The sequence below is a fragment of the Amblyraja radiata genome, chromosome 5 (genome assembly GCF_010909765.2).
Source record: "Amblyraja radiata isolate CabotCenter1 chromosome 5, sAmbRad1.1.pri, whole genome shotgun sequence".
NCBI classification, from domain to species: domain Eukaryota; kingdom Metazoa; phylum Chordata; class Chondrichthyes; order Rajiformes; family Rajidae; genus Amblyraja; species Amblyraja radiata.
In genome coordinates this window covers 17,188,632-17,215,738 of record NC_045960.1, presented here as the reverse complement: position 1 = coordinate 17,215,738, position 27,107 = coordinate 17,188,632, and the positions used below count along the sequence as shown (strand labels likewise).

Here is a 27,107-nt window from a genome sequence, read left to right as displayed (position 1 = left end):
TGGAATTCATTGCCACAGACGGCAGTGGAGGCCAAGTCAGTGGGGATTTTTCAAGTTGAAGTTCACATTTATTGTCACATGCACCATTTAAGGTGGAATTTGATTTACCATGCAGCCACACAATCAAAAAGAGCACAATACACAATAGAATACAACATGAACATCCACCACAGTGGAATCAACAGTGGAAGGCAATAATGTTCAGTTCTCCTCCTTTGTTCATCTGTGGTCGGGGCCATGAACCCTCCGCAGTCGCCACGACGGACGGCCCGATGTACAGGCCCTCTCGTCGGGATGTTCGAAACTCCAACGTCGGGACGGACAGACACTCCGCGGCTTGGAGATCCCGAATCGGCCACTTTCTATCGGAGACCGCGGCTTCACGATGTTATAGGCCGCAGGCCAGCAGTAGGTGCTCTTCTCCGGCAATCCCCAGCGAGGGATCCCAGACTCTGCGATGGAAAGTCCGCGCGGCACCCACTGCTGCAGCTCTGGGCCAGATTCCGGATTGGCCGCACCAATCTGTTAGGCCGCGAGCGAAGGCGAAAGTGCGACCAGGAGAAAAGACGCATTCCACCGAGGTAAGTGACTGAAAAACAGTTTCCCCCGATTCCCCACCACCAACTCCCCCCCCCCCCCCACACTAAAACACACTTTTAGACATACTAAAAACAAACAAAAGTCGAAAGGACGAACAGCTGCTGGCGAGGCTGCCAGCTCACGGCGCCACCAGAAGGTGGAGATTGACAAAATCGTGGTTAGTAAAGGGGCGGTCCCACTGCGGCGACCTAATTGCTGAGTTTAGAAGAGTTTGAAAAAATGTCATGTTGAAGACCTCCTTTGACTATGTCGAAGACCTCCTTCGACTCTGTTGAAGACTAGCCTTGACTAGCTTTGGTAAAATTGGACACCAAATAGTGGAGAGTGAAGACGACCTTCTTCGATCTCCTATGACCTCCCTTCGACTATGTTGAAGACCATCTACGACTACCTTCGATTACCTTCGACTACCCTCGATTACCTACGACTAACATGCCGACCTACTACGACCTACTTCGACTAAACCTACGAGTAAAAAAAGTATCGATTTTTTTCCATGGCGACCTTTTTTTACTCTCATATTGAAAAATACGCCACGACTTAGCTGAGGCCTCGAGTACGCAGGGACTACTCTCGAGCATGAAGGAGAGTTACAAAGACCTGCTAGGACCTCGTGTCGACCATGCTGCCAGTATGAGTCGAGGGCAAACTCGCCAGAACTCGCGGATTAGGTCACCGCAGTGAGGTAGCCCCTTTAAGGTGTCAGGAGTTATGGGGAGAAGGCAGGAGAATGGGGTTAAGAGGGGAAGATAGATCAGCCATGATTGAATGGCGGAGTAGACTCGATGGACCGAATAACCTAATACTGCTCCTATAACTTCTGAACTACCTTGATCCATTATCTCAATCGAAGATGTCAATTCAATTGATCAGACACTATCTTCCTTTCATCACTTCTGTTCTCTTTTATAACTTTCCAGATCAAAGTTATTTTGCACCTGAAAGTGTTTGCCAATTATGTTTTCACTGCTGTTAGGCTGACGAGCCTGTAGCTTCCTGGTTTAGCACCCTGTATTTCTCGAGTACAGACACTCCCCGACTTATGCAAGAGGCGACTTGTGTAAACTCACACTTACCTCGACAATTCAGTCCTCTGGAGCAATCAAGGCAGTTTATAATTACAACAACACTGTACGACCATTCAACTTTACATCGGAAACAATCTGGCAATGGTGGCAGTGCTTACCCAGAAGGCCGTGCGCAGCAGAAAGAGCCCCATCGGTGAGTGTTGATGATTCGAACAATTCCTCTCTAATCTCTCTCTTGGCTTCTTTCAAACATTTAAGATTCATTCCATCTGTATTGGGAGACATCAATCTTCAGAATTTATATTCTTTATCTTACATCACTCCAATTTTTACTGTTCTGTTCCTTAGTTTATGAGTGTGATTTTTGCAACAGTTGCTTTCTTTATAAATACATGCACAGCACTGATAGTTTATCCATCCCCTCTCCTGCTGCAGCGGTAGAGTTGCTGCCTCACGGCGCCAGAGACTCGGATTCGATCCTGTCTACGGGTGCTGTATGTTCTCAGTTTGTACGGAGTTTGTATGTTCACCCTGTGACCTCGTGGGTTTTCTCCGGGTGCTCCGGTTTTTGCAACACTCCAAAGACGTGCAGGTTTGTAGATTACATGGGTTCTGTAAATTGAGTGTTAGATAGCGCTAGTGTACAGGGTGATCGTTGGTCGGCGCTGACTCGGGAGGCCAAAGGGCTTGTTTCCACGCTGTACTTCTAACCTAAACTCCATGAAGATTCCCATTTTTTTTTAAACTACTGCAATTATTTCCCCAGTTAACTATTTGTACTTTATTGATAAAATGTTTTAGTCTTAAGTAAATATTGCCTGATAATCTTTTTCTTACAACCTGTTTTATTCCCTTTTAATAACTTGATAAATTCCATTTTGCTCCGTCCATAATCTTCCTAGATTAATAGACTCTTTCCTCTGGCACGCTTCATCTGTATTTTCTTTGTGATTTATCTTTATGTATATTTCCTTTGTCACCCAGGTCATGCAGTTACATTACAAAGATCATAATAGCACAGGAAAAAGCTTTAAGGTCCTGAACATATTGCCAAGCTAATCTCTCTCTTCATGTGATCCATAGCCCTCCATTCCCTGCATATCTTAAGTGAAAGCCTGCCTAAAAACGTCATAAATACTACTAATTTATCTGTTTCCTAAGACTACCTAACACCTCGTAAATACCACTAACGTGTCTGCTTCCTGCATTACTCCCAGCAGCGTGTTACAGACACCCACCAACCCGTGAGTTAAAAAACCTTGCCCTTCCAATCTCATAAGGTCATAAGTGATAGGAGCAGAATTGGGCCATTTGGCCCATCTAGGACAGCTTCCACAGCCTTCTGTGAAAAATAATTCCACAGATTCACCACCCTCTGACTAAAGAAATTCCTCCTCATCTCCTTCCTAAAGGAATGTCCTTTAATTCTGTGGCTATGATCACTGGTCCTAGACTCGGAGGTGCAAAACGATTTGAGAGTTTGAGATAATCTAGACTCTCCCACTAGTAGAAACATCCTGTCCACATCCACTCTATCCAGGCCTTTCATTATTCGGCAAGTTTCGATGAGGCCCCCCCCTCATCCTTCTAAACTCCAGTGAGTACAGGCCCAGTGCCGACAAACGCTCATTGTATATTAACCCACTCATTCTTGGGATTATTCCTGTAAACCTCCTCTGAACCCTCTCCAGAGCCAACACATCCTTCCTCAGATATGGTGCCCAAATTTGCTCACAGTACCAAATACGGCCGACCTCATAGAGCCTCATCTCCTTTAAATGTTGTTCCTTTCACCTTGAACCTATGCTCTCAGGTTCATGATATTTCCACCCTGGGTAAAATGTTCCTGACTGTCTACCCTATCTTTTGTAAACTTCCGTCAGGTTTCCCCCCTGCCTCCGATGCTCCAGAGAAAACAATTCAAGTTTATCCAACCTCTCTTTATAGCTAGCACCCTCTAATCCAGGGTACACAAAAAAGCTGGAGAAACTCAGCGGGTGCATCAGCAACTATGGAGCGTAGGAAATAGGCAACGTTTCGGCACAAAATTGAATACCTTTATTGTCATTCAGACCTTACGGTCTGAACGAAATTTCGTGCCTGCAGTCATACATACAATCATACAATAATAAACAACAATAAACACAAATTAACATCCACCACAGTGTATCCTCCAAGCACCTCCTCACTGTGGTGGAGGCAAAAATCTTAGGGTTACTGTCTCTTCCCTCCTCTTCTCCCTCTGCGCTGAGGCGATTCCCCACCGGGCGATGGCACAACAGTCCCGCGGCTCACCGAACCCCGCAAACGGGCCGGTTCAAACACCGCGGCCCGGGGGTTGTCGAAGCTGCCGCCCTCCAGTCCAGCACACGCAGCCGCTGGCCCGCGGCTGAACCCCGGACTCAGGTCACCGCTGCCAGAACGCCATCCCAGCCACTGGAGCACCGTTCCAGCCCCGAGCCGGATCACCCTCACGTGAGTGCCGTTCTCCCTGGGGCTGGGCCACTCCGACGGGAGTGCCGTTCTCCCTCGGGCTGGGCCACTCCGACGGGAGTGCCGTTCTCCCTCGGGCTGAGCCACTCCGACGGGAGTGCCGTTCTCCCTCGGGCTGGGCCACTCCGATGGGAGTGCCGTTCTCCCTCGGGCTGGGCCACTCCGACGGGAGTGCCGTTCCACCTCGAGCTGGGCCACTCCGACGGGCCACAGCCCCTCACGGGAGAGTCTCTCAGCCCCTCGCCAGGCCGCTGTATGTTGCCTATTTCCTTCGCTCCATAGATGCTGCTGCACCCGCTGAGTTTCTCCAGCTTTTTTGTGTACCTTCGAATTTCCAGCATCTGCAGTTCCTTCTTGAACCCTCTAATCCAGGCCTGATCCTGACTCCAAACTCCCAAATCTTTTTGCACCTCCGATTTCTGAATCCCGAACGAGCGTGAAAGGGTGATCGATGGTCAGTGTGGACACGGTGGGCTGAGAGGGCTGTTTCCATGCTGTATCTAGCAATCAGGTGCCATGAGAATACAGGGTGACTTGGACAGGTTGGGTGAGTGGGCAGATGCATGGCAGGTGAAGTTTAATGTGGATAAATGTGAGGTTGATTGATTGATTGATTGATTATACCTTTAATAATCCTTTACAGGAAATTACAGTGCCATGACAGCTTCAAGACAGACATAACACCACACATTTCCTCAAATAGCTTCCATACTTAACAAGTTAAAATACAAGTTAAAATACAAGTTAAAATACAATGAATGAAAAAAAGTGCAGTTATTTATGCGCATTATATAACCTTATAGCAGCTGGTATACAAGACTTCCTATGTCTCTCAGTTTTGCACATTGGTGCAATCAGTCTCTGACTGAAGATGCTGCTCTTGATCACCTTCAGGGCATGGAGTGGGTGAGTGGGGTTGGTCATTATTGAATCCAGTTTGTTCAGAGTTCTGGCCTCTGCCACCTGCTGGACCGTTCGTTGCTCAGCCCCGACCATTGAGCCGGCCTTCCTGATTAGCTTGTCCAATCTGTTTTTGTCCGCTATGCGGGCGCCATCTCCCCAACAGGCCACAGCAAAAAACAGAGCACTGGCCACCACTGAATGGTAGACACTGCACAGCAGGGGTTGGCAGATGTTAAATTACCTCAGCCTCCTTAAAAAATACAGTCGGCTTTGTCCCTTCCTGTACACCACCTCCATATGACACTTCCAGTCCAGCTCACTGTCAAGCTGCACCCCAAGGTACCTGTGGTTAGCGACCACCTCCACCTCCGCCCTTAATGGTGCTTGGTGTTGGTTGAGTCCTCCTCCTCCCCCTCCTGAAGTCCACAACTATCTCCTTGGTTTTTGTGGTGTTAAGATGGAGGTTATTGTGTGCACTCCACTCCACAAAGTTGCTTATTATGTCTCTATACTCCTCCTCATTGCCCCCTTTGATGAGGTTATCCACTTTGGTATCAAAAACAGGAAGGCAGATTACTATCTAAATGCCGTCAAGTTGGGAAAAGGGGAAGTACAATGGGATCTGGGGGTCCTTGTTCATCAGTCTATGAAAGTAAGCATGCAGTTACAGCAAGCAGTGAAGAAAGCGAATGGCATGTTGGCCTTTATAACAAGAGGAGTCGAGTATAGGAGCAAAGAGGTCCTTCTGCAGTTGTACAGAGCCCTAGTGAGACTACACCTGGAATATTGTGTGCCGTTTTGGTCCCCTAATTTGAGGAAGGACATTCTTGCTATTGAGGGAGTGCAGCGTAGGTTTACAAGGTTAATTCCCGGGATGGAAGGACTTTCATATGCTGAGAGAATGGAGCGGCTGGGCTTGTACACTCTGGAGTTTAGAAGGATGAGAGGGTATCTTATTAAAACATATAGGATTGGTAAGGGTTTGGACATGCTAGAGGCAGGAAACATGTTCCCGATGTTGGGGGAGTCCAAAACCAGGAGCCACAGTTTAAGAATAAGGGGTAAGCCATTTAGAACGGAGACGAGGAAACACTTTTTCTCACAGAGAGTTGTGAGTCTGTGGAATTCTCTGTATCAGAGGGCGGTGGAGGCCGGTTCTCTGGATACTTTCAAGAGAGAGCTAGATAGGGCTCTTAAAGATAGCAGAGTCAGGGGATATGGGGAGAAGGCAGGAATGGGGTACTGATTGTGGATGATCAGCCATGATCACATTGAATGGCGGTGCTGGCTCGAAGGCCCGAATGGCCTACTCCTGCACCTATTGTCTACTGTCTATTGTTTAAAACACAAGATCCAAAATTGCTAAAGATAGATACAAAACTTAGTGGATCAGGCAGCATCTCTGGAGAAAAAAAAAATAGGTGACGTTTCGGGTCAGAACCTTTCTTCAGACTAAAAGTAGAGGTTGGGGGGAGGGGTGGAAATAAACTGGAGAGGAGAAAAGGACTTTGTCTTTAATTGTTGACTGTTTTTGCAAGGCAGTGTGAAGTGTAGATGGAGTCAATGGTGAGGAGTGGGGTCTGGTGTGATGGACTGGGCTACATCTACAACTAAACTAAAATGTGAACTGCAGATGCTGGTTTATACCAAAGATAGACACAAAATGCTGGAGTAATTCAGCAGGAAAGGTAGCATCTCTGGAGAGAAGGAATGGGTGACGTTTCGGGTTGACAACCTTTTTCAGCCCCTCTGTACTGAAGAAGGGTCTCAACCCGAAACGTCACCCATTCCTTCTGTCCAGAGCTGCTGCTTGTCCCACTGAGTTACTCCAGCATTTTGTGACTAAACTAAAATACTTCTGCCACAGACTCTGCTTTCTTGTTGGAGTGGAGACATATTCATCAGGGAAGTTCTCCTACACACACATTGATCCATGTGTCAGAAAGACCTTTGTTAATGTTTCTGTGCTGAAACATTGATGTCGAGTAGGTCAAGTCCCCTTGTCCAGCTCATCCACTAATCACCCACCCCCACCGTTCACCCCACCCACCTCAAGTCAGAGGGTCCGCACAGATATGAGGGGTTGTGACCCTCTCACAAACTGCTAAAGGCTTTCTTCAATGAAGTTAAATCCTGCATTACTTTCTCTCAGTGCAGCAAAGTAAGCCCTGTCCCACGGTACGAGTTCATTCCAAGAGCTCTCCCGAGTTTGCCCTGATTTGAACTCGGAGATTTACGGTAATGGCCGCTCATCGATACCCAGGGCTCTCGTGCTTACCTGCCATTAGCGTGTCTTCCCGAGTACCTGCCGTTAGCGTTACGAGCCGCTAAGAGACGTCCCCGAGCTCATACGTACCCGCTACGTTCATTCTCCGTGCTTACCACGAGTTTGATTTTATTTAAACTCGGGAGAGCTCTTGGAATGAACTCGTACTGTGGGACAGGGCTTTAACACCATGCTGTCTGGTCTTCCACAAGCAATTGAAATGCCATTTATTTATTCTATACCTGCAACAACTTCAACACTCGCGTGGCGCAGAGGAGTTGCTGCTTACAGCGCCAGATACCTCGGGTGCTATCTGTAAGGTGTTTGTACGTTCTCCCTGTGACCGCGTGGGTTATCCTCCAGGTGCTCTGGTTTCCTCCCACACTGCAGGTTAATTGACCTCTGCAAATTGCTCCTAACGTGTAGGGAGTGGATGAGAAAGGGTTAACATATAACTGGTGAGATCAATGGTTACGGTCAACTCGGTGGGCCGAAGGGCCTATTTCCGTGCTGTATCTCTAAACTAAACTCTAAACTGACAGTCGTGCTTTCAGCATTATGACACTGAGCACTGGAACTTTTCCCCCAGCCCCTGTACCTCTTCTTATCTGCAGCCTGATCATCTCTCTTTTGCTGTGCAGTACCTTCATCGTTTGACTGGCTTGGCACAGTTTGGTTCATTAAAGGTGTTAGGGAAATGCAGGTCATCATCACCGATAAAAGATACAAAGTGCTGGAGTAACTCGGCGGGTCTGGGGAACATGGATAGGTGACGTTTTGGCTCTGAACCCTTCTTAAGCTGCCTGACCCGCTGAGTTACTCCAGCGCTTTTTTATTTCCAAACCAGCATCTGCAGCTCCTTTTTCTTCATTGTCACCAATAGCAGGACTTGGTGTGGAAGGGAGATTGGGGGGCAGCACCTGAGAGCAGAAATGAAAGAGCCAACGGGATCGGTGACAGGAAAGGGCAGGTGACCAGAGGCAAACAGCAGAGTGAACCCAGGATTAAAACCACATTAGAATACTTGAAACACAAATTGCTAGAGGAACTCAGCAGATCAGGCAGCATCTGTGGAGGGAATGGGCAGACCCTTCTCTTGACCCAACCTGAAACATTGCCATCAGTAACTAACTGGTTCTTCCAGGTGGCAAAGTACTACGGTATGGTACTGGCCATAAGGATAGTTTGAGTTTAGATTATTCGTTTATTGTCACGTGTACCGAGGTACAGCGAAAAGCTTTTGTTGCGTGCTAACCAGTCAGCGGAAAGGTTTTACATGATTACAATCGAGCCATCCACAGTGTACAGATACATGATAAAGGGAATAACATGAATAATGTTTAGTGCAAGATAAAGTATTCAATTCAATTCGATAACCAACATCTGCAGTTCTTTGTTTCTACATTTCCGTGTTCAGCATCTATCACATTTTCTTCAAGGTTTGGTTTAGTTTAGAGATACAGCATGTAAACAGGCCCTTCGGCCGATCAAGTTCACGCCAACCAGAGATTGCCCGTATACTGCAGTCTAGGGACAATTTTATGGGGTTTTGGGGAGAAGGGACTGAGGTTAAGAGGTAGAGATAGATCAGCCATGATTGAATGGCAGAGTAGACTTGATGGGCCGAATGGCCTAATTCTGTTCCTATCACTTATGACCTTATGACCTACAGAGGCCAATTAACCCAGAAACCTGCATGTCTTTGTAGTGTGGGAGGAAACTGGAGCACCCGGAGAAAACCCACACAGTCATCGAAAGAATGTACAAACTGTACAGAATCGAACCCGGGTCTCTGGCGATGTAAGGCAGCAGCTCTACTGCTGCGCCACCGTGCCATCCTAAAATGCTCTCCATTATTTCTTAATAACGCTGTTGCCTTTCTCAAATTTTATTTTACAGCACAGTAAGAGGCCCTTCAGCCGACACAGCCTGTGTCGAACATGATGCCAAAACCAACTCTTATCTGTCTGCACATAATACATGTCCCTCCATTCCCTGCATATCCATATGCCTATCCAAAAATCTCTTCAATGCCACCCACAAATCTGCCTACGCTACCACCATCGACACTCACAGGCACTCACTGCTCTCTGTGTAAAACAACTTGCTCCGCACATCTCCTTTAAATTTTGCCACTCTCACCTTAAAGCTCTGCCCTCTAGTATTTGATTTTTATATCCTGGGTAAAAGGTTCTGAAGGTCTCCCCTATCTATTCCTACCCTCATTTTATACACTCAAGTTCAAGTTCAAGTGAGTTTATTGTCATGTGTCCCTGTATAGGACAATGAAATTCTTGCTTTGCTTCAGCACACAGAACATAGTAGGCATTTACTACAAAACAGAATAGTGCGTCCATATACCATAATATAAATATATACACACATGAATAAATAAACTGATGAAGTGCAAATAACAGATAATGGGTTATTAATAATCACAGTTTTGTCCGATCCAGGTTTAATGGCCTGATGGCTGTGGGGAAGTAGCTATTCCTGAACCTGGTTGTTGCAGTCTTCAGGCTCCTGTACCTTCAGAAGGTAGCAGGGAGATGAGTGTGTGGCCAGGATGGTGTGGGTCTTTGATGATACTGCCAACCTTTTTGAGGCAGCGACTGCGATAAATTCCCTCGATGGAAGGAAGGTCAGAGCCGATGATGGACTGGGCAGTGTTTACTACTTTTTGTAGTCTTTTCCTCTCCAGGGCGCTCAAATTGCCGAACCAAGCCACGATGCAACCAGTCAGCATGCTCTCTACTGTGCACCTGTAGAAGTTAGAGAGAGTCCTCCTTGACAAACCGACTCTCCATAATCTTCTCAGGAAGTAGAGGCGCTGATGAGCTTTCTTGATAATTGCATCAGTGTTCTCGGACACTCCCATCAGGTCTCTGATTGGAAAGGATTTTAATTGAATATTTTCATTGTTTGTCATTTTCATGTTATTGTGCTGCCTTCCTTCAGCAAAGCATTTGATAAGGTTCCATATGGTAGGCTGCTCTGGAAAGTTAGATTGCATGGGATCCAGGGAGAGCGAGCTGAATTGTTACAGAATTGGTTTCATGAAAGCAAGCAGATGCTGTTTGTGGTGTTTCTCAATGATTTGGATGGGAATGTACAGGGCAGGATTATTAAGTTTGCAGATGGCACTAAAGTGGGTGGTTTTGGAAAGATGGAAAGAATGCAGTCAAAGATTTACAAGGACGTTACCAGGACTTTAGAGCCTGTGCCATAAGGAGAGGTTGGCCAAGCTAGGACTTTATTCCTTGGAGCGCAGTAGGCTGAGGAGTAATCTTATGGAGGTGTATAAGATCGTGAAAGGAATAGAGCGGGTGAATGTATTGAGTATTTTACCCAGAGTAGGGCAATCAAGAACCAGAGGACATTGGTTTAAGGCGAGATGAGAAAGATTCAATAGGAACCCGAGGGGCAATTTTTTCACACACAGAGTGGAGGGTTCATGGAACAAGATGCCAGAGGAGGTTGTTGAGGCAGGTACTATCACAACATTTAAAAGGTACATGGATAGGAAAGGTTTAGAGGGATATGGATCAAACACGGCCAAGTGGGACTAACATAAATGGGACATCTTTGTCTGCATGGACATGTTGGGCCGAAGGGCCTGAATCTGGCTCTGAATCTCAATGAAGCCTGTAAGAAATACTGCTGTTGTTGTGTGAAATCTGTACAGGGCTTGGTTCACGACTTATAAAATGAGTTATTGCTGCAACTATATATTTCTTTACGATCAATTTACCATTGGAATGGATATTAGATTAAAGCAAGTTCCTGAAGAGTAATTAAATTACTTGATTTAAGCAAATTATTTATGCACACCAATTTGAAATAAACCATAAATTAGAAAGTAATTTTTCCTACCAACTCGCAGTGATATTATTGATGCACTAAACTGGGAAGAGGCTTTCTACAGGAGTGAAAAAATAGAAGAGGTTTGACAAGACTAGAAACATAGAAAATAGGTGCAGGAGGAGGCCTTTCAGCCCTTCAAGCCAGCACCGCCATTCATTGGGATCATGGCTGATCGTCCCCTATCAATAACCCATGCTTCTCCCCATATCCCTTGACTCCACTAGCCCCTAGAGCTCTATCTAACTCTCTCTTAAATCCATCCAGTGACTTGGCCTCCACTGCCCTCTGTGGCAGGGAATTCCATAAATTCACAACTCTCTGGGTGAAAAGTTTTTTTCTCACCTCAGTCTTGAACGACCTCCCCTTTATTCTAAGACTGTGGCCCCTGGTTCTGGACTCGCCCAACATTGGGAACATTTTCCCTGCATCTAGCTTGTCCAGACAGAAGAGAAAGCCACAAAATGCTGGAGTAACTCCTCTGGACCCTCTCCAATGCCAGCACATCACTCCACAGATATGGGCCCCAAAACTGCTCACAATACTACAAATGCAGTCTGACCAGCGCCTCATTGAGCCTCATCATTACTGTACATCAAAAATAGACACAAAATTCGGGAGTAACTCAGCGAGACAGGGAGCATCTCTGGAGAGAAGGAATTGGGTGACATTTCAGGTCACGACTCTTCTTCAGACTGAGAGTCAGGAGAGAGCGAAACGCGAAATGGAAGGGTACAATGAAGGTAAGGTGTGAAAAGAATAGATCAAAGCAGGCGATGATCGAGCAAGTGTACAATGGTTCATTGTTGGATAAGGAGAAGTAGACAACGAGGCGTACAAAAAGTAAAATTAATCAGGAGGCAGTGAAAATAAGAGGAGAACTAGGGTGGGGGAAGGACGGAGAGAGAGGGAACACAAAATAACAGGTCACACGCCTCTCTGCGTACAAGCTCTCTCTCCTCTCCCCCTCTAGGTGAAGCTCTTGTCTCCCTCTGGGTAAAGAACTCCTCACTTAACTAATAATAATAATAATGGATGGGATTTATATAGCGCCTTTCTAATACTCAAGGCGCTTTACATCGCATTATTCATTCACTCCTCAGTCACACTCGGTGGTGGTAAGCTACTTCTGTAGCCACAGCTGCCCTGGGGCAGACTGACGGAAGCGTGGCTGCCAATCTGCGCCTACGGCCCCTCCAACCACCACCAATCACTCACACACATTCACACACATTCACACACAGGCAAAGGTGGGTGAAGTGTCTTGCCCAAGGACACAACGACAGTATGCACTCCAAGCGGGATTCGAACCGGCTACCTTCCGGTTGCCAGCCGAACACTTAGCCCATTGCACCATCTGTCATCCCTTATACCTTTATCTCAAAGAACAATAGGTGATTATGTGTCAGACTAGCTATCCTCCTTGGTACCATAATGGTGTGAGTTATGTGCCCTATTAGACACTGAGCTGGTCTCAAATGTCTTTGTCTTCTTCGTCTTCTTGCATATGGCGTGCACAGCCTAGAGTTGTAGGACAATTTGTTCTATGTGATCTTATTTGATTGTGCACGGCAGGTTGATTGCATTCATCAACGTGAAGGTTGCAATCTTTCACCCCAATGTCTTTGTGAAGGCAAAGCTTATCTTAGTGACCTTGCAGGTGGCCTCATGATTGAATTTTAAACAGGAGTGCTTTGGGTTAAGGTGAGAGGGTTAGACATGGTCTCTGGGGAAATTCCTTTCTACGAGTCTGGAACACGCTGCCTGGTCGATCATTACTCAAAGCATTTCGGAAGCATGGGGCCGATCACATGAATGGCCAAGGCACAGCAGGCAACGGGTCAAGTGCAGGTACAATGGGGCTGGTATGGGGAAGTACAGTGGTCGGCATGGTCATGGTGGGCCGAAGGGTCCAATCTGCGCTGTGCACCTCTACAACTCTATTATCAGGAGCTGCATCTACCTCCCCTTGTTGTGTATATTCACTTTTCTACAAAAGCTGGTTTGTACAAAAGTTGGTTTCTAAGTAGAGTAGTTAAAATGATGACTTCACATGTCACATTTCACATGTCACAACACACACTGCAACCCACGGGCAAAGTATGTTGATCGTCGTTTTATATGGTGTGACTTTAAATTATTTCAAACGCTTTTACAAGCCTTTGCGGACATTTTAATAAAGTGGTTAAGACTTTCTCAGATGTCAGAGTGTGCTTGCGTTCTTTTTACAATGTTCTGGAAGGTACAGTCCGTAATGTTGGAAATGAATTTGTGCATTGCTGCTTTCACTCTCCTTTCACTTTATTAAAAGAAGGCAAAGGGTGATATATTGCATTGCAATGAACATATATTAATGTACATCAGTGGAACGGAGTAGAGTGATTATTCGTAGATTTCCATGACAAAGCATGAGGTAATTGGGTCTGACTGAATGCAACATGTACTTGCAAAGGAGGAAGCTTGTACACTGGGAACATCGAGCTCTGAATACCGCTTGTTCTGGATAGAGAGGAAATGTTGTTTCCAGTCGGAAAAATGCTCCCGATGATGGGGGAGTCCAGAAACAGGGGTCACAGTTTAAGAATAAGGGATAGGCCATTTCGGACTGAGGAAAAACCTTTTCAGCCAGAGAGTTGTGAATCTGCGGAATTCTCTGCCACAGAAGGCAGTGGAGGCCAATCCACTGGATGTTTTCAAGAGAGCGTTAGATTTAGCTACTCGGGCTAACAGAATCATGGGGTGTGAGGGGAGAGCAGAAATGGGGTACTGATTTTGGATGATCAGGGCATCTTAGTCGACACAAGCAAGTTGGGCCGAAGGGCCTTTTATATGTTGTATGACTATAAGAAACGGACAGGACAAGTTTAGAGGGATATGGACAAAATGTGGGCAGATAGGATCATAGTTGGAGCATCTTGGTCAGCATGAGCAAGTTGGGCTGAAGGGCCTGTTTCTGTGCTGTATGACTCTCTGACTATATTGCAAATAAAGGAAATAATTTTTTCAACATGCAAAAGCCAGAAACATATTAAACGATAAACATTGAAAAAAAAACTTTATGACTGAATTAATTGGCAATCCCACAATTCCCTTGGGAATCAATGAGGTTATGGGAAAACAGAATCCATTCAATGCAAAAGTAGGATTGGTATCTGGTATTGCATGCAAGTTAATCTAGAAGATATGATGTTGAACAGAATGATGTGTATCACATGGTTTAGTTTAGTTTTAGTTTAGCGATACAGTGTGGAACCAGGCCCTTCAGCCCACCGAGTCCACGTCGACCAGCAATCCCTGCACACCAAAGGGCCTGTCCCACCAGCATGCGACTGCATGCGGCAAGCGCGACCAAACTGGAAGCAGGGGCCGCGCGGAGGTAGAGTGATCCCTGCACACCAAAGGGCCTGTCCCACCAGCATGCGACTGCATGCGGCAAGCGCGACCAAACCGGAAGCAGGGGCCGCGCGGAGGTCGAATGATCCCGTACGAGTTGACGTGAAGTTCGAGCGAAGTCTGCGGGAAGTTTGCGCTAGGCGTACGCCGTCAAGATGCTGTGCACGCCCATCGAGGCGGTGCGTACAGTCTCAATGCGACTGTGGGCCGGAAGGTCTTTGCCGCGCGGAATTTTTGGACAGTGTCAGTTTTTCGGAGCCCCACGCGATGTCGGGACCAGCTCCGCACAACTCCATAATGTTGATGTGATCAAGCTTTTCCCTTTGAGAATAGGGAAGATTCAAACAAGAGGACATGACTTCAGAATTAAGGGACAGAAGTTTAGGGGTAACATGAGGGGGAACTTCTTTACTCAGAGAGTGGTAGCGGTGTGGAATGAGCTTCCAGTGGAAGTGGTGGCGGCAGGTTCGTTGGTATCATTTAAGAATAAATTGGATAGGCATATGGATGAGAAGGGAATGGAGGGTTATGGTATGAGTGCAGGCAGGTGGGACTAAGGGAAAAAAATTGTTCGGCGCGGACTTGTAGGGCCGAGATGGCCTGTTTCCGTGCTGTAATTGTTATATGGTTATATGGTTATAAGGTTCCGGCGATCGAAGTGGGCCAGGCCCCGTGAGACCATCTTTGGTCGCGCTTGCCGCATGCAGTTGCATGCTCGTGGGACAGGCCCTTTACACTATCTTGCACACACTGGGGATAATTTTATATCATTATATGACTACATCATATCACTATTATATCAAGCATAAACCTGCACGTCTTTCGTGTGGGAGGAAACCGGAGCAACCAGAGAAAACCCACGCAGTCACAGGGAGAACGTGCAAACTCTGACGGCACTCGTAGTCAGGATTGAACCTGGGTCTCTGGCGATGTGAGGCAGCAACTCTACCACTGTGCCGCCCAGTTTTTAGGTGACTTTTAGTTACTCTGGACTTTTCTCTGACATTTTTAGACTGGCTCGGAAATATCAATCTCAGTGTTAAACGGAGTTGCCTCTCTGCTCTACCTATCTGCTCTGCCTGTCTCAGTTATTTTCTGATAGGACTGGGGACAGAGGTCAACATGACCTCTGTGCAGCATGGAGAAATTGGACAAAATATCAAATCATTACTGTCCAATCACTTCTCCTTTGCCCCCACGCCTCCCCCGACTTCCATTTCCAACTTTGACACAATTCCCTACAGGAGGGGACTGCAGATACTAGTTTATACCGAAGGTAGACACAGAATGCTGGAGTCACTCAGCGGGACAGGCAGCACCCACTGAGTTACTCTGGCATTTTGTGTCTATCTTTGACACAATTCCAGCTGGTGGGATCTCGACTTAAAAATAACCGAGGCTGCGTTTCTTTTCCCTTCACCAAGGTTGGCAGAGGAAATGATTCAAAGCATTCTTGAGGGAGGTCATCTGTTTCAAATTGTGCCTCTGATCCCATCCCCGTCTCAGAAACTGAACTGCTTTTGGCTTCACATCGTTTCGGCTCGAGACGTGCAAATGTTGCCCTATCTCATTTTTTTTTTTAAGTTGGCATAAAAGGAACAAAAAACACAGCTCCTGCTGACTGCCAGTTGGAATTTTCAAGCACGCAGGGCTACTGATGTCGGTATCACCAGATTTTTGCACAACCACGGACTGTTCCCTGGTCTAGATCAGTTTTCCTTGCCGTTATTATGTGTAGACTGATGCATCCATAGCAGAAAATGAATTGTTATTAATGTAGTCATAGTGGCGCAGCGGTAGGGTCGCTGCATTACAGCGCCAGAGACCCGGGTTCGATCCTGACTACGAGTGCTGTCTGTACGGAGTTTGCACATTCTCTGGGCTGGGCTCGGTGGCTCCCTCTACAGGCCACAGCCCTCGAGTTGTGCCTTCCATCAGATCAGTCAGGATTCATCTTGAAATAATGTCGTACCATTATGATTGATTATTTCATAATGATTCATATTGATTTGAAATAATTGATGTTAATGAATCCGGGCAGCCACCCGAGGAATGATTCATTTTCAAATGTTTAGAAAATAAACAAAATTTCAAATTAAATGAATTTGAACATCCTAATCAAACCGATCTTCCGTGCATTTTAATTTCTTCTAGAAACCGTATGTTCGTGGGTCTCAGCACATTTCCAATCGAGTTGTCTTTATCGGTAAGTTGAAGATGATTCACTGTTCAGTTAATTGAGTAAATAATAAGTATCTGATAGTGAAAAATGAAGGTTTAGGTTTATCATCCCTGCACGGTGGTGCAACGGTAGAGCTGCTGCCTCACAGCGCCAGAGTCCCAGGTTCGATCCTGACCTCGGGTGCTGTCTGTACTGTTTGCACGTTCTCCCTGCGACCGGGTGGGATTTCTCCAGGTGCTCCCGTTTCCTCCAACATCCCAAAGAAGTGCAGTTTAGTTCATTGGCTTGTGTAAATTGTGCCAGGTGTATAGGGAGCCGCTGAGAAATTCACCAAGTGCGAATGGGTTACCGATGCTCGGCCTGAACTTGGCCTGTTTCCGTGCTGTATCTCTGAACTAAACATGTGGCTTTGTAGGTTAATGAGCCCTCTGTAGAATTGCCTCCCTTGTGCAAGGAATGGATGCAAAAGTAGGATAACATAGAACCAGTGCAAACGGGTGATCGATGGTGGGTGTGGACTCGGTGGGACATGAGGCATGTTTCCGTGCTCAGTTGTTGTTGAGTTTAGAGATACAGCATGGAAACAGGCCCATTGGACAGCGCTCACCCATACACTAGTTCTATCTTACACTGGTGCTGCATCTCTAAACTGAACGAAACCAAATTAACCACATGTACCGAGGGTACAGTGAAAAGCTTTGTTTTGCATGCTATGGAATCAGGTCAGATAATACTGTATGGAAATACAATCGTCAAACTGAACTCGACTAATATGCCAACGGGGGCAATTCACCTACAGCGCAGAAGGATGTGTTTGTTGTTGAAATAGCACAGATGTGGCAGTGATCTGTGTAGCCAGGAAAAACCTTCAAAGGAGCACTGCCGTTTATTTTCACAAAAGTAAAATCAACTTCTGTCTTCTGCATTCAGGGGATACTTTTTCTATATTGTGCTTGTCTTCCCTTATATCTGCGTGTCTGAAGCCTAGGTTGTGGGAGTTTGGTGCTTTCTGCAGATGAGATGGGGTACACTGGGGTGCAGCGTTAGACTTGCTACCTTACAGCGCCAGAGACCCAGGTTCGATCCTGACTATGGGCGCTGTCTGTACGGAGTTTGTAGGTTAATTGGCTTCTGCGAATTGTAAATTGTCCCTGGTGTGTAGGGAGTGGATGAGAAAGTAGTGTATGGGGTGATCGCTGGTCAGCACGGACTCGGTGGGCCGAATCTCTAAACTAAAACCTCAATGGCTTCCTGAAACAAATTGCCAAACATTAGTGCAAGTTAAGCGAGAGGATTAAACTGCAGAACAATGTGACTTACTGAAAGCATGAGATGTCACATCTTGAGTGTTTCCTTAAATAAACTGCAGTGGACCCATCTCCACAAATAGCTCAACAATATGTAGGAAAAAACTACAGAAGCTGCTATATACCAAAGATAGACACAACATGCTGGAGTAACACAGCGGGTCAGGCAGCATCTATGGAGGAAAAGGATATTTGAAAAAAGGTCTCAATCCAAAACATCACCTATTTCATTTCTCCAAAGATGCTGTCTGACCCGTTGAGTTACTTCAGCACTTTGGAAACCGGAGCAGCAGGAGATAAAAGGACGGGTGACGTTTTGGGTCGGGGCCCTTCTTCGAACTAGCTCAACAATGTTTTCTGAAGAAACTGCTGTATCATTCATGTAGAGGACAGAAACATTCAACATAGATGACACCAAATGTGTTGGCCAAGTGGACAGGGAATAAGCTTGTTTAAACACAAGCAACTGTTAAAATATGATGACATTTCAAAAATTAATATTTTCACAGAACTTAAGATCCCATTTAAAATCACTGAGGCACAAAGGTTCAGTTCGGAGACACAGCATGGAAACAGGCCCTTCGGCCCACCAAGTCCATGCCGAGCAGCGATCACCTATACACTGGTTCTATCCTGCACGCCAGGACAATTTTACCAAAGCCAATTAACCTACAAACCTGCACGTCTTTGAAGTGTGGAAGGAAACCGGAGCACCTGGAGAAAACCCACGGGGTCACAAGGTGATTTGTACAAACTCTGTATAGACAACACCCAGTCAGGATCGAACCTGGATCTCTGGCGAAGCTAGGCAGCAACTCTACCGTAACACCAGCATGCCGCCCCCCCCCAAATGGTTAAATTTGTCGGAGAAAAAAACACCAGCCGCCCAGCAAAATCCCACAGGTAGCGTGGGTGCAGGTGGAACTGTGAGAAGGAAGAGGGAAATTTGAAGGGATATAGGTCAAACTGGGGCGAGTGGGATTCACTTGGATAGGCATCCTCGTCGGCATGGATGCGTTGGGCTGTTTCCGTGCTGTCTGCCTCTATGACCAAGAGGAGCAGAGAGACACAGATTGTGGAAAGGAAAAGTAAAAAGCACAACGTGTGTGAAATCTAACACGCAGGTTTCCTACCTGCGCTGATACAGCTAATCCCACAGTCAGCAACTCATCCACTGTATTGGTTCAAGTGATATGGTGGGGGTGAAATTGGCAGTAAGGGGACACCCACCACAGGTGTGGTACATCTGATCCCTGCTGAGGTTTGCTTTGTTCAGAGTTGCTGACAGATGCCGATCATCATACTGCTGATTAAATATTCCATGGTGTTAATAACGCCCGCAAACTACATACAACTCGGTCCTGAACTGGGAGTGATGTGACCGCAACAGAGAGGGTGCGGATCGACAAAAACATTGCCTGGGCCAGAAATTTATAACTGAGGAGAGATTACGTTTGGAAATGAAAATATAACAGAGTGTGAAGAGGGAAAACTCGATTCCTATACAACCCTATAAACCTGTACGTCTTTGGAGTGTGGGAGGAAAATGGAACACCCGGAGAAAACCCATGTGGTCACGGGGAGAATGTACAAATTCCGTACAAACTGCTCCTGAGATCACGGTCGATCCTAGTCTCTGGTGCTGTAAGGCACTCTAAAGGGCCTGTCCCACTTAGACTATTTTTAGGTGACTGCCGGCGACTGTGGGCAGGATAGTGTTAGTGTTCGGGCTGATCGCTAGTCGGCATGGACCTGCTTGCTGGGCCGAAGGGCCTATTTCTGTGATGTATCTCTAGAGTGAAGTAAGCTGAACTAAATTAAACTACAGTAAAGATAAACACAAAGTGCTGGAGGAACTCAGCGGGTCAGGCAACTTCTCTGGAGAAAAGGATTTGTGATGTTTTGGGTCAGTTTTGGGTACTTTTTCAAATATCCTTTTTCTCCAGAGATGCTGCTTGACCCACTGAGTTACTCCAGCACTTTATGTCTATCTTTGGCATAAACCAGCATCTGCAGTTCTTTGTTTCTGAATTAGACCTGAGAAAATTCCTTTACATTTCATCCTTCATGGGCCATATGAGGGCAGGTGGGACCAGTGTAGATAGGGCATCTTCAAGGGGATTTGGGCCAAAGGGCCTTTTTCCATGCTGTATGACTCCATGTCTAAAACTCTCCCGTAGCTGATAAGATTGAATTTTGATTAGGCCTTCAATCAATTCTTGTAGAGTGGATTCTACAAGTCAAAGCACTTAAATCATCACATTGATTGACCAATTTAGCAAAGTTAAAATACTATTAATTCATCGCCAGCCTTAATGCACTTGTCTGGTTCCTTCTGCCAGATGCATATCCATCAGTGAGCTGGGATTTAGACCTTGAGTCCCGTACTTGTCTTTGAAAGCACGCACGATGCTTAGTTTAGTTTAGTTTATTTTAAGATTAGAGATACAGCGCGGATACAGGTCCCTCAGCCCACCGAGTCCATTCCAACCAGTGATCACCCTGTACACTAGTTCTATCCCGAACACTGGGGAAAATTTACAGAAGCCAATTCGCCCACAAATCGTCACATCTTTGGAATGTGGGAGGAAACCGAAGCACCCGGGGAAAACCCACGCGGTCACAGGAAGAACGTACAAACTCCGCACGGACCACACCCTTAGTCAGGATCGAACCCGGGTATCTGGCGCTGTAAAGCAGAAACTCTACTGCTGCGCCACCGTGCTGCCCCTTACTTCCTTCCTTCTGTGTGCAGTCAAAGTGGAGCAGGATTCGCTTTATCTCAGCATCTCCCATAGATCTGTTTTCTTTCACGTTTTGGTCATTTGATTTACTTTATTTTCAACTTCAAGGAGAAGATTTATTGGACTGAATGATGTTCAAAGGTTGTGTTCTGAATCCAATCTAATTGGCTCTGGTTTTAAAGAAAACACACAGACTGCAGGCGTTACTGATGTCTTGAAGCCAGACGGATTGGCATTTAGAGTTCATAACAGTAACAATGAGGGCCAATTGTCTCAGGCCCAACTCATTAGCTGGTGGGAGGTCCTCCTTCATCTTGCCTCTCATTGTTGAGATGGTTTTATTGAAGACTCGCTTTCAAAGTGGTGCAATGAGGACGGCCAAACCTCTTCCCTCTTCCCTCCTCCCCCGCTCTTCCCCCCCCGCCCCCGAACAGATTACAGCAAAAGGGACATTGATGGAGAGGCTAGGCTCAGTGAGACGGACAACGTTAGTGAAGGGAGGGTCGAGATACCATTTCAGATCGATGGGTGTTGGCTGGAACTTTGAACTTCCAAAGTGCCAAACGCAGCCTAGGCTCACAGCTGGAGTTTTAATACGTTTATTTTGGTTTAGAAACAGAAAACTGCAGCAAAGATAGACATAAAGTGCTGGAGTGACTCGGCATGTCAGGCAGCATCCCTAGAGAGAAAGGATATTTGAAGAAGCGTCCCGGCCCAAAAGGTCACCCATCCTTTTTCTCCAGAGATGCTGCCTGATCCGCTGGGTTACTCCAGCACTTTGTGTCTATCTTTACTTTAGTTTACCTTAGTTTAGTTTCCTTTACTCTGGAGATACAGGGTGGAAAAAGGTAGAAACTGGCCCGACGGCCCACCGAGTCCATGCCGACCAGCGATCACCCCAAACACTAGCATTATCCTGCACACAAGGAACAATTTACAATTTACAGAAGCCAATTAACCGACAAACCTGTACGCCTTTGGAGTGTGGGAGGAAACCAGAGCACCCGGAGAAAACCCACACAGTCACAAGGAGAACATGCAAACTCTGTACAGACAACACCCGTGGTCAGGATCAAACCCAGGTCTCTAGGGCTGTGAGGCAGCAACTGAACCACTGTGCTGACCCGTAAAGTCATAGAGTTCTCCAGCACAGAAACCGGCCCTTCAGCTAAACTTCATCCATGCCGACCAATATGCCCCTTCTAAAAGGCCTGTCCCACGTTCACGACCTAATTCACGACCTTTTTTACTCGTGGATATTTTTCATCATGCTAGAAAAACGCCCCGACCTACTTGATGCCGCGAGTACCTACGACTAGCATCATGACCTCCTACGACCTTCTACGACCCCGTGACGACCATGCTGCGAGTATGAGTCAAGGGCAATGTCGGCAGAGGTCGTGAATTAGGTCGTTAAAGTGGGACAGACCCTTAAGCTAGTCGCATTTGCCCCCGTTTGCCTCATACCCCTCTCAACCTTTCCTATCCATGCCGCAAGTGCCTTTTAAATGTTGAAACAAGGATCCGCAGGTGCTGCTTACAAAAAATATACTGGGGTAACGCAACGGGTCAAACAGCATCCCTGGAATAGATGACCATAACCAGAAGACATATGAGGAGAATTAGGCCATTCTGCCCATCCAGTCTACTCTGCCATTCAATCATGGCTAATCTATTTCGCGTGACGTTTCGGGTCAGGTCCCGAAGAAGGGTCTCAACACGAAACGTCAGCTATCCATGTTCCTCAGTATGCTGCCTGACGCGCTGAGTTACTCCAGTTTATTTTTTGTCTTTGTGTCTTTTTATGTCTTTTGAATGTTGTTATTACTACCTGTCTCAACTGCGTCCTCTGGCAGCTCGTTCCATACACCCTCCACCCTTGGAGTGAGAAAGTTTCTCCTCAGGTATTTGAGCCTGGGGTTAACGTTCCACAAATCGTGAGGCGACATCTGGTGCTATCTCAGATTCGGAAAAACGTCCTTAAAAAATAACTCATCCCTTTGTTATCTCTTAGAAAGGGCGGCACTGTGCCACTACGGTGGTATAGTTGTTGCCTTACAGCACCAGAGATCCGGGTTCGATCCTGACTACGGATGTTGTCTGTACGGAGTTTGTCCATTCTCCCCGTGACTGAGTGGGTTTTCTCCGGGTGCTCTGGTTTCCTCCCACACTCCAAAGACATACAGGTTTGGCTTGATATCAATGTACATTGTACCTAGTGTGTAGGCTAGTGTACACGGATTGCTGGTCGGCACAGACTCAGTGGGCCAAAGGGCCTATTTCCGCGCTGTGTCAGTAAGAAAAAGTTAGCAAGGCGGGCATTAAAACCTAAACTAAACTGAGGTGTTTACAAAGTTTGTTGTACTGCTGCATTTAACTGTTACTGTTTAACTGTTACAATGATGCCTGACTGCAGCAGAGTCTTATTGGCTATAAAGCATTGTGTTCTCGGGTGCTGTCTGCATTGAGTTTGCACGTTCTCCCTGTGACCGCGTGGGTTTTCTCTGGGTGCTCCGGTTTCCTCCCACATCCCAAAGACGTGCAGGGTTGTAGGTTAATTGACCACGGTAAATTGTTCCCTAGTGCATAAAGAGTGGGTGAGAAAGTGGGAAAACATAGAAGTAGTGTGAATGAGGTAGGCACAAAATGCTGGAGTAACTCAGCGGGTCAGGCAGCATCTCTGGTGAAAAAGGATAGGTGATGTTTCGCGTCAGGTCGGGAACAGGTGATTGATGGTTGGTGTGGACTTAATGGGTTGAAGGGCCTGTTTCCATGCCAAATCTATAAAACGAAGACTAAATACTCTGAAAGAAAACCCCAAAATGCTGTAAAATTGCATGTTATTCTTATCCCAGATGCAGAGCGTCAAGGCATGTTGCTGAGATTAATTACTGACTTAATTTTACTTCGGAGTCACGTGAGTGACTACGTGAAGAACCCGCTCAGTGCGCAGGCGCGGCATTAACGCCAGCAGTGCAACAGCGGCTGCAGCGGGAATTTGGCGCTCCCGCTACAGAATGAAACGGACCGTCAGGTGAGTACCCTGAGGTCGGGTTTCTTTTACAGGGGAGCCTTTTTCTGCTTGCGTTTTACAGGCAGAGAAAAAGGCTCTGGAACAAAACTGTCTCCCGTTCGAGGAGGAACGGTTTCCGTCGGGGAAGGGGGCAGCAACAGGCGGTAGGAGCGTTTACCCGGTGTTCCGCTATTCCCCGACACCGTGCCGAGCCCAGCCCGCTAGTACCTGAGCAGCGGGCTGGATGCATAGCCACCCGAAGAGGCATCCGGCAGGTGTTCCCGATTTCGGACGGGACGTCTCTCCACCCGCACGGGGGGAGAGAGAGCCGCCTCAGCCACTGCAGCGGCTCTCGGAGCAGGTGCCTGCGAGACGCGCTGCTTGAGGGGCGCTCTCGCTACTACAAGGCACAAAAGCTCTAGAAGAAGGCGGTAGGAACAATTACTGGGCGCACCACTATCCCCATCACCGCGCCGAGCCCAGTCCCGCTAGTGCCTGAGCTGCAGGCTGGATGTTTAGCCATCCGAAGAGGCATCCGGCCGGTGGCTTCCGACTTGTCGGAGGGGACGTCTCTCCACTCGCAGGGAGAGAGAGACAGCCGCCTGAGCCGCTGGAGCGGCTCCTGGAGCAGGAGCTCCTGCGAGACACGCTGCGTGAGGGGCAGTCTCGCTGGGGGTTCAGGCATACCCTCCACAGTGCCTAGGCACTGCCCATTGCTTCCTCCTTAGTGTGGTTAGCTTTGGGGTGACCAGGGGCTGGGCTGGTCATGAAGAGGGGTCACTGGCTGAACAACATCGGGAGTATGCTTGAGGTACAGGATCAGGAAGAGTGTTGGGTGTGGCCGCTATGTGGCTCCACCACTAGCGAGATGGCTTTTCAGTCTCAACTGATGGCCAGCTTACTACCTGTTCTTTCAAAAATCTCCAAGACAGGTAGTTATGAGGCGTTGGAGTTCATCACGCTTCCTCTAAATTGCATTTACTCAAAGTGGCCACCAATATTGGAGGGTACATTGAGCATCGCTTTAAAAAAGCCAAAATATCAAAAAATGAATTTGATATCCCTGACGTCGGCTGTCATTTTCGCATGCTCTTTCCAGAGGGTCACGGTAGTATGGCAAAACACCTGACCTACTGTTCGCAGTGCTCCGCAACTTCTCAGGAAGTTACAAAACCTGCCCTCAAAGAACGCCGACCTCACAACCACAGATCCTGCTGTCTGTCTGGCTGGACGAAGTGTCCAAAATATCGGCGCAAGAGGGCAGGGTCTGGAATGAGCACCACACGTAAACCAGTCAGCAGTACCTCTAACGCGTCCACCAGGAGGGTCCACCTCATGGTATTGGTGAAAGCTCGGGGCCTGCATGCCAAACCCGTAAGCCTTTCAGGCCAAGGCCCAGAGCAGGCCCCATGGAAAATGCGCCACCCCCCAACACCACCACTACATCAGACAACGTGCAAGACTCGTTGGACCGGCAGGAAACAGAAGAATACCCATAACCATGGAGGTAGGTGGGTCTGGTTCCTACCAACGTATACAAAATAGGGGCTTAATACTAACAGGGGAGATTACACCTGTTTTAAGAAGCACGGGAGTCTATCACAAGTGATCAGTATATACTCAATGGCTTAGTGGATACAAAATACAATTCATACTAGAAAAATTGCCACCAGTTCAACATTTACCCCAGAGGGTATTTTCCCTCTCCGTTAAAGAAACGAGAGGGACAAGCTGTACTGGTGAGACTAATTACAAAGGGTATCATGGGAAACATGAACCCTTGGAATTCGTATCAAATATTCGTCACTAAACCGAAAAAGATGGTGGATGTCGCATCATCATTGACTTAACTTCACTAAATATGGTTGTTAAGTATATACATTTCAAAATGGAAACGGTTGTTACTGCCAAACAACTAATTTCCAAAGGATACTTCATGGCAAGCATTGATCTTAAAGATGTTTACTAATTTAGTACCATTCACAAGGATCATCGCAGATACCTGAAATTTACCTGGATGGGGCAGCTATGGCAATTTAAAGCGTTACCCAATGGGAAAATAGGCAAGACCATGGAATTGACTATGTTAGCTGTATCAGCTAACAAACAGTTATTCGAAACCCTGGGATTGTCTTACATCCAGATAAATCTAGGTTGAAGCCATCCACAATCATGGACTACTTGGGCTTCACAATTAATTCAGTCTACGTGACTGTAACTTTGCCAAGAGACAAAACAGTTGAATTGGCACAATCATGCAACAATTAATGGTCCACGTACTCCCAACTATTCGACAACAGAGTAATTGGGAATATGGTAGCAGCATTTCCAGCTACACAATTCAGACCTTTGCACTGTCAAAACTTACAAAGAGCACCAAAACGACATACAGGTCATTATGATCGTGTCATTGAAGTCACCCACTGAAGCAATATCATAACTACAGTGGTGGGCAAAATGTTTGGCATAATTTTATGGTTTAAAAGCATATGCACAAATATGCATCACTTGCATGAACGGTTACAAATAGATAATACTACGGTGGTGGCCTACATTAACCATATGGGCGGCATAAAATCGGTATCATGCGACAAGTTGGTCAACACAATTTGGCAATGGTGTGTCGAAAGACATATTTGGCTATCAGTAACTTACCTGCTAGGTAAGCTAAATACAGTGGCAGACACCAGGTCACATAAATTTAATGACAATGGATGTTAAACCCCAAATAATTTGCAAAGTTATGCAATATGGCACGCCAGATATCGATTTATTTGCATCAAGGCTAAATCACCAGATACCTATGTATGTCGCTTGGGAACCAGACCCTGAGGCAGCAGCGGTAGATGCGTTCGCGCTGGATTGGGGAAATACTTCTTCTATGCATTTCCTCCCTTCTGCCTCATCAGTTGGGGACTACGCACAATACAAATGGACTCTGCTTCAGGTATTTTGATAGTACCCGACTGGCCTACACAGCCATGGTTCCCAAAACTCCATGACATGGTTGTTGAAACTCCGATGGTATCCCCAGTGACCCAGAGTTATTTACACCCAGTGTCGGGCACAAGCCACCCGTGCCATGAAAATCAAACTCCTGGGTTGCAGATTCTGCACAAACCACTTCTGGGATTGGGATTATCAGAACAAACCATCGACACCATGTCAGCATCCCTTCGAACATCCACTGAAAAACAGCACTTGTCCAGCATCAATAAATGGGAGAAGTACTGCTTGGATAAAGGGACCACCTACTCAACCGCTACAGTTACCAACGTACTGGAATTCCTGGCGAACCTTCACCACGATGAAGGACT

At 46.7% G+C, this 27,107-nt stretch overlaps 1 long non-coding RNA gene across 1 annotated transcript; it reads right to left on the bottom strand.

The window, feature by feature from the left end:
* Positions 1 to 297: 297 nt before the first annotated feature.
* On the bottom strand, positions 298 to 19,695 carry LOC116973040. Its single transcript, XR_004411981.1, has 3 exons — positions 19,167 to 19,695; positions 1,787 to 1,897; positions 298 to 522 (listed from the first exon to the last, which is right to left on the bottom strand). It is a non-coding gene; the product is annotated as an uncharacterized LOC116973040 (long non-coding RNA).
* Positions 19,696 to 27,107: the final 7,412 nt, after the last annotated feature.